The following is a 14,227-nucleotide window of genomic DNA, read 5'->3' on the forward strand; positions in this document are numbered from 1 at the left end:
TAAAATTTAAAATAAATTGAAGCTGGGTAGTTTTTCTTGACTTGCCAAAATTTTCATTTTTGGACAAGTGTTGTTTTTCAAATAAACGCTTCAATTAGGTACTTAATATACAGGGTGTCCCGAAAAGAATGGTCATAAATTATACCACACATTCTGGGGTCAAAAATAGTTCGATTGAACCTAACTTACCTTAGTACAAATGTGCTCACAAAAAAAGTTACAGCCCTTTGAAGTTACAAAATGAAAATCGATTTTTTTCAATATATCGAAAACTATTAGAGATTTTTTATTGAAAATGGACATGTATAATTCTTATGTCAGGAACATCTTAAAACAAAATTATAGTGAAATTTGTCCACCCCATAAAAAATTTATGGGGATTTTGTTCCCTTAAACCCCCCAAACTTTTGTGTACGTTCCAGTTAATTCATTATTGTGGTACCATTAGTTAAGCACAACGTTTTTAAAACTTTTTTGCCTCTTAGTATTTTTTCGATAAGCCAGTTTTTATTGAGATGCGGCTTCTTTTTCAATATATTTACGTAAAAATTTTATGGGGGTTTTGTTCCTTTAAACCCCCCTAATGTTTGTGTATGTTCCAATTAAACTATTATTGTGGTACCATTAGTTAAACACAGTGTTTTTAAAACTTTTGTCTCTTAGTCTTTTGTTCATAAGTCACCTTTTATCGAGATGTAGCTTCTTTTTCAAAATATACCTAAAAATGTAAATTATAAATAAATTTTCAGATTATTAACAGGTCTCTATAACCGTACTTAACCATATACAAATATGTGGTGGATTCGACAAATATTCAAAATATCTCGATAAACACTGGCTTATCGAAAAAGTACTAAGAGGCAAAAAAGTTTTAAAAATAACGTGTTTAACTAATAGTGCCACAATAATAATTTAATTGGAACGTACACAAAAGTTTGGGGGGGTTTAAGGGAACAAAACCCCCATAAAATTTGTATGGGGTGCACAAATTTTACTTAATTTTTTTTTAAGATACTGCTGTCGTAAAAATGCCACTTGTCAATTTTCAATAAAAAATCTCTGAGAGTTTTCGATATATGAAAAAAAATCGATTTTCATTTTGTAACTTCAAAGGGCTGTAACTTTTTTTGTGTGCACTATTGTATATAGGTAAGTGAGGTTCAATCAACCTATTTTTGACCCCAGAATCTGTGGTATAATTTATGACCAATCTTTTCGGGACACCCTGTATAGAATGGGTCAGGAGCGGCTAGAAATAAATCTTGCTATTATTTCTACAGAATCTGAGTTTTTAAATTACCTGAATAATGAAAACCTAATTAATGAATTTGTCAAAGGTAAAGCAAGAAAAGTTCAATTTCTATAAGAAATATCCGTTGGTTTTCATCATAATAAGTGTATTTGTTTAAAAAATCGCAATATAAGTATGTTTTATTTTTTGATCTTCAGTTTTTTTAATAATTTTAAGTAATGTTTTATAACTTTAACAAAGTTTTTATTCTGTTGTTTTATTGTGCAATATAGTTTTAAAAAATTATTTTTAATAACTACTAGACTACTATTTCGACGAACATCAGGCAAAAGTCTGTTGGATAGGGAGAGAAACGAAAACATAAGATCATGCAATGTAGGAGACATAAATGGATGTGTGACAAAACGCAAAACAGGAGTGGAACTGTGGAACGAACACATTAGTAGAATGGCAGAGGATAGGATAGTACGAATAGTATTGGTAGATCAAGAAAAAGATGGTGCGATAATTTAAACAATTTAGGAGGCTAATATTGAAGATATATCAAAGATGGAAATTGCAAACTGAAGAGAAAAGATTCAGGACCGGAGTGATTGGAAGAAGATAGTAGAGAAGGCAAAAAAAAACATCACAACCTATGAACGATGACCTAAAGGAAACTGCGGACTAATCCACCGCGTGAAATGGATTAAAAGAGCTCATAGTATTTGAGCGAAATATACTCTAACAAGAGTGAACGGTCCATATATAATATTGAAGAAAAAACATGCTTTAAAGTCTTCATACATTTTTTATAAGTGTACTGTGTACTTATTGTTTCCTTAAAAAAAATCTGGGTAGATGTAGAAAAAATTTCATAGTTTTCCACGTTGAAATGTGAAGGAGTGATTGATATTTCTACCCTGGTAATTTGGATAAAGGCGCTCATCAATATTTTGCACGACGGCGCCGAAGTTACTTGGCGCGTCCCTGATAATATCTGTCTCTGCAGACGTCGTCAGTGGGGCTACATGAACACATATGAATCGAAACATCGAAACGAAAGCAAGCTGCCTATTTAAGCAGAATTATAAACATAATTTTGCGTATCGGACACTCTAGCGGTAGCGACATCTATTAAAGAGAAACGAAAAGTCTCAGATCTAAGCAATAAATCTGAATCTTCTCGTGAAACCACTTCTGGGGCCTGATTCTAATTCATTTCGACAGTCGCAATTTCATTTCGACACCGCCATGACAGCAACTGGGGATATTAACCTTATCATGTTGAGACTGCTCAGAATTTGGGTTGGCGCTTCGGTTTCTTGGATTTTGTTGATAGTCTGGGAAAATTATCGAAAAAATACCATTTTTGGGAAAAATTATTTACCAGCTATTTTATTGCTAAAATCGAATCTTAAGATTGCATATATTAGTAATAAGGGGTATGACAAGTCCGCAGAAAGTGTGTTATTTTATTTATAAACAAATTAGCACTCCTAAATCTTCTTTTTTTTTTCAATTAGTGGTCTGTAACTCCTATAATTTTTCCTTTGAGCCAAAAACACTCAAATAAAAATTCACCGTAATTTAGTTCTGCACAAAGTTATTTTTTTTCCGATTTCCTTCAACAAAAATTTTACTCAGAAAATCCGAGTTTTTCCAAAAAATCTGCCATTTTCAATTAAAATTTTAGGGAAGTAAATAATTATTTATCAATAATTAAATAATTGAAGACATGAAAGATTTATTATAGTAGATTATACAGAGGGGCTAAATTATGGAATAAATTCATTTCTTTAAAACGGACGATTTTGGAGCAAAATCCCGAAAGAGGTCGATTTTTATTTTTCAATTACAATTTTTGGCATATATTTCATACTAGTGACGTCATCCATCTGAGCGTGATGACGTAATCGATAATTTTGTTAATGGGAATAGGGGTCGTGTGGTAGGTCATTTGAAAGGGCGTTTAATTCTCTATTCAGTAATATAAACATTAATATCATTAGGTATTTATACAGGGTTGCCAAAAAAAATTTTGAATTAAATTAATTGGCGCAAAAAGAAGAATGTATGTAATTTATTTAACTCAAAATACATTGTACTGCTGTCAGAAAATAGAAAAAAAGGTTTATTTCACCAATAAACATTTCTTTTCGCTTAAATTAAATCATAAACAGCCTCCCTCCTACCTATTGGCAGTTTGAACTTTTAATTTAAGCTAAAAGCAATGTTTATTTGCAAAATAAACATTTTTTTCTATTTTCTGACAGCAATAGAATGTATTTTGAGTTAAATAAATTACATGCATTCTTCTTCTTGCGTCAATTAATTTAATTCAAAATTTTTTTTGGCCTCCCTGTATAAATATTGATATTAATGTTTATAATACTGAATAGAGAATTGAACGCCTTTGTAAATGAGCTACAACACGAACCCATATTCCTATTTAAAAAAATAATTACGTCATCACGCTCGGATGGATGACGTCACTAGTTTGAAATATATGCCAAGAAATTTAATTTAAAAATAAAAATCGACCTGTTTCGGGATTTTTCTCTAAAATCGTCCATTTTAGAGAAAATGAATTTATTCCATAATTTAGCCCCTCTCTGTATATCAGGAGACCGGCGACAATCTAACCAATAGTTTAGCAATAATTAAAATGTTAATTAAAAAATTTCGGTCGAAATAATAACCAGAAAGATTATGATACACCAGAATAACTATGATTTTCATATAAAAAAGCACTATACCTATTCAACGTACCTTGCAGGATTGAAATTGGACCATTTGAGCGGTCTCAGGAATGTTATAAAGAAACAATTTTTTGGCTTATAAACAAATAGAACCCCTCAGAAAATATTAGATTAAATTAAATTAAGTTAACGCTGTTGAAAAGAGCACGGCTTCTGTGTCCTTTTCGAAGAAAAACAAATTGAATTGCGAGGAGTGATTCCAGGTATAACCGGTCAAATTTGACCGGCATTTGCGACAGAGTTATAAACAACAGGATTTTAATCTTTGAACCATTAGATACCTTTTAATTCCGGTCCTCTTTGTACATACAAATTTTCATATCTTCAAGACACTCATAACAAAAAAGATTTATGTCACTGTCACCAAATTATTTAATTATGGATAAATAATTACTTCCCTCAAATTTTAGTTGAAAATTAAAGATTTTGTTTGGAAAACCCGAATTTTCCGAAGAAAATTTCCGTCGAAGGAAATTGGAATAAATTATCAATGTGCAGAATTAAATTACTGTCAATTTTTATGTGAGTGTTTTGGTTTAAAGTTAAAATTTTCGGAGTTATAGAGCAATAATAAAAAAAAAGATTTCGGAGCGCTAATTTGTTTATAAACAAAATAGCACACTTTCTGTGGACTTTGCACAGCTATATTACTAATATAGGAAATCTTAAGATTTGATTTCAGCATGTCCAGCAATAAAATAGCTGGTAATTAATTTTCCTTGTTTTTTACTAATTTTCCCAGATTATTACCTCACATCTTTCATTGAGTTGATGATTCATGTTGTGGACATTCTCAATTATTATATTTCTAATTTAATACTATTCTATCTAATTCCTCAAAACAAGCAAATTTCAATTAAACCCAGCTATATTATAATACCTTTTGATTTAGTTTTCCTTGCAAGAAATAAACAAAACACATCTAAACTAAACCTAACCTCGCTTTTGGCCATTCATTCATCTCGGTGTCAAATAATTTCGACAGTCGCCATATTGAAAGCGACTTGTTTTTGGTCGAAATTTGATTTAGAATCAGGGCCCTGGTCACATCCTTAATCTCTGACTTTTACAATTTATAAGGCAAGGAGACGACGAATAAAAAGGCGAAAGGGACTCCACAATATGCAGTCACATTCCATCTATTCATCATCATCATCAATGGCGCTACAAGTTTTCGTGAGTCTTTACCGCGTTTGTGGTGACGAAATAATATATATACTGCGCTTTGGATTGCGCTTTTGCATATTCCACCATGGTGTGAGGCGTAAGAAGGAATAAATTTCCATGCATAAATAATATTGCATGTAACTTTTTTGGTATTGTAATATAATTCAAATCCTTCTCACCACTTAAAGTCCTATGTTTTATCTATCTGTGGGCAAATTTTCAGCCAAATCGATTTTGATGTATTTTGGGAATGGAGAAAAATGTAAAAAAAACGGTATTTTAACGTTTTCTACACTGTAAAATTTGATCAAAAGCTTGTTTTGAATCAAAGTAACCTGTTATAATGCCATATAATGACATTTTTGAGTCCCTTTTATTAAAATATTACGTATTCCATTGATACTTTGCGATAGAACATGCAAATTTGTATAAATAAACACCAAATCACTGTAAAATCGCATAAAAAAACATTTTGAGAAAAAATGAAGAAGAAAATTTTTTGACCTTAAATATCTTATCCATGCATAAATAATCCATGCATAAATAATATTGCATGTAACTTTTTTGGTATTGTAATATAATTCAAATCCTTCTCACCACTTAAAGTCCTATGTTTTATCTATCTGTGGGCAAATTTTCAGCCAAATCGATTATGATGTATTTTGGGAATGGAGAAAAATGTAAAAAAAAACGGTATTTTAACGTTTTCTACACTGTAAAATTTGATCAAAAGCTTGTTTTGAATCAAAGTAACCTGTTATAATGCCATATAATGACATTTTTAAGTCCCTTTTATTAAAATATTACGTATTCCATTGATACTTTACGATAGAACATGTAAATTTGTATAAATAAACACCAAATCACTGTAAAATCGCATAAAATAACATTTTGAGAAAAAAAGAAGAAGAAGATTTTTTGACCTTAAATATCTTATTTTTACGTCCCGCAGAAGCTATATACTAATTTTCAGACAAATCGGAGGTCCAAATTTTTTTTTGCTCCAAAATTGAGTGATTTGAAATGGAATGACCCTTATATACTATTCTAATAATAGTAAAAACCTAAACTCGTGTCTTGTTTTCTAGGTAGTTTGAATTTGGTGTGTCCTGCCATCTACTTTACAGATATCGTAATCTGGGTTCTTATGTTTTCTTATTATTCTAAATTAACAATATCATCAAGCATATTATGTGGGACTCACGGACTTGTTTAATCTTTCAGCTAATAGATGTCTCACGTGTATGGAAAATATTAATTGACAAAAGAATAATCTTAAAAAATTAGAAATAAAATAATTATTATTTGAAAATAGTAATAAACAAACTATAAATAATTATAAAACTAATCTTTGTAATACTTAGAGGCAACATCAGCGCGTCAGCAGCAAGACGGAAAACGCCCTCCAAGATTGCAGCTTTAATTTGGACTGTTTTTACGAGTTATTTGGCACACAATATACGGAATATAGACTGGCGGTGAGAAATATATTAGTATGTGGAAATTACTCCATAATTATACAGGGTGTCCCGAAAAGATTGGTCATAAATTATACCACACATTTTGGGGTCAAAAATAGTTCGATTGAACCTAACTTACCTTAGTACAAACAGGCTCGCAAAAAAAGTTACAGCCCTTTGAAGTTACAAAATGAAAATCTATTTTTTTCAATATATCGAAAACTATTAGAGATTTTGTATTGAAAATGGACATGTATCATTCTTTTGGAAGGAACATCTTAAAACAAAATTATAGTGAAATTTCTCCACCCCATAAAAAAGTTATGGGGATTTTGTTCCCTTAAACCCCCCCCAAACTTTTGTGTACGTTCCAATTAATTCATTATTGTGGTACCATTAGTTAAACACAACGTTTTTAAAACTTTTTTGCCTCCTATTATTTTTTCGATAAGTCATTTTTTATCGAGATGCGGCTTCTTTTTCAATATATTTACGTAAAAATTTTATGGGGGTTTTGTTCCTTTTAACCCCCCAAATGTTTGTGTACGTTCCAATTAAACTATTATTATGGTATCATTAGTTAAACACAGTGTTTTTAAAACTTTTGCCTCTTAGTATCTTTTTCATAAGTCACCTTTTATCGAGATAGAGCTTCTTTTTTAAAAAATACCTAAAAATGTAAACTACAAATAAATTTTCAGATTTATTAACAGGTCTCTATAATCGTACTTAACCATATACAAATATGTGGTGGATTCGACAAATATTCAAAATATCTCGACAAAATCGCTTATGGAAAAAGTACTAAGAGGCAAAAAAGTTTTAAAAATATTGTGTTTAACTAACGGTGCCACAATAATAATTTAATTGGAACGTACACAAAAGTTTGGGGGGTTTAAGGGAACAAAACCCCCATAAAATTGTTATGGTGTGCACAAATTTTACTTTAATTTTTTTTTAAGATGTTGCAGACATAAAAATGCCACATGTCCATTTTCAATAAAAAATCTCTGAGAGATTTCGATATATGAAAAAAAATCGATTTTAATTTTGTAACTTCAAAGGGCTGTAACTTTTTTTGTGTGCACTATTGTATATAGGTAAGTGAGGTTCAATCAACCTATTTTTGACCCCAGAATGTGTGGTATAATTTATGACCAATCTTTTCGGGACACCCTGTATAACATATTACAAAAACGAGTCTGTACCGCCATTAAGAAGAGCAAAAAAATACACGTTCTTCAAATAAAATTTTTTATACCATGTCTAGATTTTGCGTCACATTGGAACTACTAAAATGGATTATCTATAACAAGAAATCGAACTTACTGAATGATTTGGCAACGTTTAGCGCGCCTGTGAGTATTATTGTTATGACAATAAATTGTGCCCTTGTCTTTGATAGTGCCACGAACTGCTGACGCACTGTTGCCAAAGGTTCGCATAACTTTCGAAAAACGACTCGGTTACTATCTCTCGAATTAATTTTGCTGACCCGCTGATGTAGCCTCTTACGGCCGGTTTCACAATCTGTGGTTAACCCTAGCGGTCAACTAACCTTTACCCACAGTCTAACTGACAGTTGCTGTTTCACAACCACAGATTCAATCATGGTTAGTTGACCGTAAGTTTTGTTTTATTTTTCTTATGTTGGTAGGAAATTATGGACAATGATCACCAGAAATAACATTTTTATGGAAGAATTATCAAATCAGCTGATCAGTCAGATGAGTTTCCATTGATTTTTATTAGGATAAATTCAATAAATTGTTATATTTCTTTATGACTATTAATTTGTTGTATATATTTTTTAAGGATGTTATATTTAGTTGTGGAGTTTATTTTGCAGATTAAGGAAAAATAAATGTGTGTATATGTGTGGTTAGGATATTCAGTCAGACTTGTGGTTCATTTGCATAAGCATAATCATATTTTTGATGTTGATTCTTGCTACCTTGCTTGCTTTAAAAATTCATATATTTTAACATACCTCCTATGGGATTAATAAAATTTGATACATGATGGTTGCATCTTAGATTTTGGACCATAAAAATTACTATGCAAAACTTTTTTGAAGTATCTTTTTTTCGTAAAATTAATATTAAAAATGCTTCCCATACGTGGCCAACTAAAGTACACACACTGTATTGTATATTACATGCACATTATACATTTTAAGTTTTGTTTAAGAATAATATTTGTTTTAAGGTCTTTCGCCAATATTGTTAAAATTAAATTGTTAATATAAAAACATGTAGCAAGCAAGAGACTATAGTATGTATTAATAATTACCCCAGGAAGCAAATCATTTAAAAATCGAACAATTATTGGCCGCTGAAATGCTAAACGCATTTAAGTACATTCATATAAATTCATATCTGTAAATAATAATTTACGTGTATACACTCTGTCCTGTCAATAAAACGAAATTAGGTTAGGATAACCTCTGGTTAAGAGCTTAACCATCACTCCAAGCTCTGGTTAAAAATTCTGTCGGTTAACCACAACTTCGCCGTTGACCTGATATTGTGAAACACATATTTCGGGGTAACTTCTGGTTATCTCTTAACCACAAGTTAACTTCGACTTGTGAAACCGGCCGTTGCAGCCTATGTTTGTGCAGCAAAATATGCATTGAAATCCAGGTCCTGTAATTTTTTGAGCGTTTGAGTAGAAAGACATACATATTTCTTTTTTTCTAATTACAGCTTCAATTTACCGTACACTTCTCGTAAGTCCACTTTACATCAACAATAATTGAATAAGAAATTGACAACAAGTTATTCAAGGTCAAATTTGACTTATACAAAAAACAATTCTACATCCAATTTTGCCGTGAATAAAAAGAAAATAAAGAAATTTGACAAAATAAAACATATCCAATTGTTCTATTTCATCAAATTCCTTCATTTTCTTTTACAAACCATACATTTTGTACTCGTCAAATTTGGCCTTGAATAACTTTGTCAATTTCTTGTTCAATTTATTGTTGATGTAAAGTGGACAGTAGACTCTGCTGATAAGGTAGAGTCGTGTTGGGGAAGCCTCGCGTGTCCGTTTAGGGAATGTAAAATGACCTTATTCTGAATTTGGTCGAAATTTAGTGCTGCCATCTATTTTTCGCATCTCGTAATCTGGTGTTTCATGTTTTGCTGAATAACCTAAATTAACGATATCTTCAAGCGTAATTTATGGATTCATTCCAGTGATATGGAAATCATTGGTTCAGACCGACTAATTTAAGCTCTTAGCTACTAGATGTCTCACATTGATCGAAATTTGCATTAACTGACAAAAATAGAAAATCTAAAGATTTGAAGATAGTAAACAAAGACGTCCTAACGCTTACAATAAATATGTATGTAATAATAGAATATTAATGGTTAACCAAAGTTAACTGATGAAAATCTCATAATTAAAGTCTGATTTTAAGTCATTGAATTGTAACTAAAATCTTTGTTAGTCGAAATGAAAGTTTTTAAATTTTGAGTTCAGTTTTTAAAAAAGTGTTTTCTCAAAGAACCTTCATAATTCGCGTAAGATCTAGAACGATACAGGCAAATTGTCATGGAAGGTACCAAACTTTTGACTTTTTTGTCTTGGCAGTGGCTATGTCCATATCTTTAAGACACTACCGAGTAGCAGAGGAGAGTCGGCTATTGGTGCGCACCTAAGGCAAATTCAGGATATTTCACAAACTTGAAACATTTCAGTTTCCAAATTTTTTGAAGATATACTTCAAGGGCTTATGTATATTGGTAGGGACCGCATTTAATGAATGGTTAAACAGTAGAAGAGTGAGAGGCGAAATTTCCAATTAGTGTAATGTACACAATTACTCGACCTATTCGGCTAATGGTGCGCATATGTCGGATAACTGTGCGCAATAATAGAACTTAAAAATGACCTTCTAAAATGTAGCTTATTGAACATAAATATAAAAGGGACAAACAAATATACGGAAAACGGTAAGAAACCAAGTTACAGATATTTTAATAAAAATCTAAGTATTGCAGAAGTCACAAATATATCCCTGTGAACTATCCTGTCGTATACACATGGCATGAGACCATTGACAATATATCGAACACTTGCACCATACCTACCTCGTCTTTTTTGCTACCATCACCACAATACACAGAAGTCATTATGATCTGACACGAGATCGTCCTACTGATCATCATGGTACAGTTCACTTTCTGAAATAACTTCGGAGCTGTTGTGTTCAAAAATTTTCCTTTTTGTACCTTTTTTCAATTTCGTGGTTTTCTCATTGGCCCTTTCTCTACTTTGACGGTTGTTTAACGATTGTTTACGTTTTATGACGCAGTCACAAAACGTTAAAAATGCCTTTATATACCTTGACGGCTAATGGTGCGCAATGTGCACCGTTAGACGACGTTACCCTTTACCACATAACACAAAATTTTATAAAAACAAAACATAATCGAGAAAAACTAACTATATCAGTGTTTAAAGTGATAAATAAATAAAATATGTAAGTACTATTTAAGCTATATTTCTGCCAACAAAAAAAGTTTTTCGCTTATTTTCTCAGATACGCAAACAATATCAAGCCACGCGAAAACATGTAAACGATAACTGCCAACCGGTAAAGTATCTCCCGACGTTCGTTTGTGTCGGATAGGTATAGCAGTTGCTACTAGTTGGTCCGACAATACGGTTTTTGCAATTTTATTAGATAGAAGATTAGAAACATTGATGCGCACAATTTCCCGACGCGTACCATTAGCCGACTCTTCCCTATAATTCCTAAGATACTTTTTTTCCTGTAGTTGGCTGTATACCATTACAAAAACATAAAATCCTTTATAAAAGGTATATTTGTTAAAATCCCTATACAGGGCTACATCAAAAACATAACTAGTTTTCAATCGGTTGACCGATCATCATCAGTGTATTCTCAGAATCTAACATGCTAACCACCAAAGTAAAAAATATTTGGGTATAAACCCTTTATAATTAATCCGTCATATGAACATATGAAAATGATGTGGTTTTGAACATGGATGTATAAAATATCCAATGTTTCACGCTCGAGGTACTATGGAGCTCAATTTGACTAGTTCACATCATGGCCACAGCATAAATCCTTTTGGTGGTTAGCATGTTAGATTCTGAGAATACACTGATGATGATCGGTCAACCGATTGAAAACTAGTTATGTCTTTGATGTAGCCCTGTAGAGGGATTTTAACAAATATACCTTTTATAAAGGATTTTATGTGGATTTATTTATTTATTTATTTAAAATAAATAAATATATTGATTTTCAGTAATCTACGAGGACACCTCTTCATGGTATGTTTAACTTTTCCTAACAGCTTGGTTGGTGAGATGGTAGTTTTTCTGCTCCTTTAGCGCAGCCGGCAATCTATTTTTTATTTCCTATTGCCATTTTCCCTGGTTAACGAATGCCTTATTATCAGAGTACCTATATAAAGTATCTGAATCTAATAGGATGTCTAGGTAAGCAGTCTGTATATACAGGGTGTCCAGAAACTCTACCGACAAACGAAGACAGGAGCTTCCTCAGATAATTTTAAGATATTTTAACCCAATTCACCTAGTCCGAAAATGCTTCCTAAAGGAGCTAGAGCTCTTTGAAGATGGCGTCTTGTAAGTAGTTTTTCTTAAATAACTCCAGAACGCTTGTATTGAGAAAAACGAAAATTGGTACACATATTTATCTTCCAGAGATAAATTGACTCCATGCATTGCGAGTTTCTAGTACGGGTCATAGGCGTCCGTTTTGGGTAGGGCAACAGTTATTTTATCGCATAACTTTTTTATCTGTAATTTTTAGGCGTTTTTGACTCTGAATTATTAAATTGTGAGATATTCTACAACTAAAAGGTACTCTTGTTTAAGGTCGATATGATACACCGTTTTCTAGAAAAATCGATTTAAAAGTTTTTCTTTTTTTGAATTTCAAAAAAAAAATAAAAAAAAAACTATTTAGAAATCTGAAAACTGGTACGTTTATTTATATTTCAGAGATGAATCGATTTCATTAACTGCGAATTTCTAGTACGGGTCATATGCGTCCGTTTTGGGTAGGTCAACGGTTATTTTATCGCATAACATTTTTGTCTTTAATTTTTAATCATTTTTGACTCTAAATTATCAAGTTATGAGGTATTCTAGTACTAAAAGTTACGCTTGCTTTAAGTTGATAAAATACACCGTTTTTCTTTGAAAATTTTTTTCAAATTTTATTCAAATTCAAAAAACGAAAAATTTTCAATTCGATTTTTCTAGAAAACTGTGTGTCCTACGGACTTGAACCAAGAGTACCTTTTAGTACTAGAATACCTTACAATTTAATAATCCAGTGTCAAAAATGCTTAAAAGTTAAAGACAAAAAAGTTTTGTGATAAAACAGCCGTTGCCCTATCCAAAACGGACGACTATGATCGGAACTAGAAATTGGCAATGGATGGAATCGATTTATCTCTGGAAGATAAATATACGTACCGATTTTAGTTTTTCTAAATTGAAGCGTTCTGGAGGTATTTAAGAAAAACTAATTACAAGAAGCCATCTTCAAAGAGCTCTAGCTTGTTACGGGTTAAAAGTCGCTAAGCAACTAGAAACGATTCTTATAAATAAGATTGTCATAATTTTTGCTTTATTGTCACAAGTACTGGCCTAAACAATTATAAAAATCAGGCTTCTATATTGTCTTGAACATTAGCTGCTATCAAGCCATTTTTAAGTCCGAAATCATATAGAAAATCAGGCATGAAGTAGGCTTTAGGTATACATTGCTACCTGTCTAGTAAGGGTCATCTCTTTGTCTTTACCTGTCTAGTGTCATATCTTGCTCACTTTTGATTTACACTTCATGAGGAAAAGTTAGTATTGTCCTATGAAACTCCTTGAGGATATTTAATCAGAAGTAATCCAGATAACTAATTAAGAAATATTCAATTTGATGAAGTTGACGATTGTCTTGCTCAGCAAGGATTTAAAATATCTGGATATTTAGGTCCCCAAGACCTTTCTTTTTGGCCATACGCTATCTTTAAGGTAAGCTTTGTTTTTTTAACACCTGATTCGTTGTCTAAAGGGAAACCTTTAGTAATTTTAATTTATACCTTTTGCTCTGCTTGCATGCTGATGTATCTATTCATTTCAGGCCAACAATTTTTCTTTCTCTCCAATTCATTTTGATGTTGTGAGTTTTTTTGAAACACCCTTGTCCAGGGTCGATATTTATATAACCTGTATATCTGTGAAGTATCCAAGTATATAAATGCAGTACGACATCATCCACGTGTATAACATCGACGGAAAAAAACATAAGGTAGGATCAAACCAATACTTCTCTTAAAAGAACGTTGTTTTGCCTGTCTAAGCCACCACACCATACAGCAGTCTGACAAATATCTCGGTTTTGTATTTTTTTCTTGTAAATAGTACTAGTCCTGTCGCCAGGGGGGGTACAACGGCCTCCTTAATTCAGATGGACTTACTCAAGTTTTTTTTATATATTTTGACCCGCAGAATACGAATTTTTTGGGTAACAGTTGATCCGGATGTCGATAAGATTGTTATAGACAAAGAACTTGAGGTATTACATA

At 31.8% G+C, this 14,227-nt stretch overlaps 1 protein-coding gene across 1 annotated transcript in view; it reads right to left on the bottom strand.

The window, feature by feature from the left end:
- The window catches only part of LOC114334942 (glucose transporter GlcP-like), a 281,124-nt gene that overhangs the window by 72,757 nt on the left and 194,140 nt on the right, over positions 1-14,227 (bottom strand). The window lies entirely within an intron of this gene.

The sequence above is a fragment of the Diabrotica virgifera genome, chromosome 4 (genome assembly GCF_917563875.1).
Source record: "Diabrotica virgifera virgifera chromosome 4, PGI_DIABVI_V3a".
Taxonomy (NCBI): domain Eukaryota; kingdom Metazoa; phylum Arthropoda; class Insecta; order Coleoptera; family Chrysomelidae; genus Diabrotica; species Diabrotica virgifera.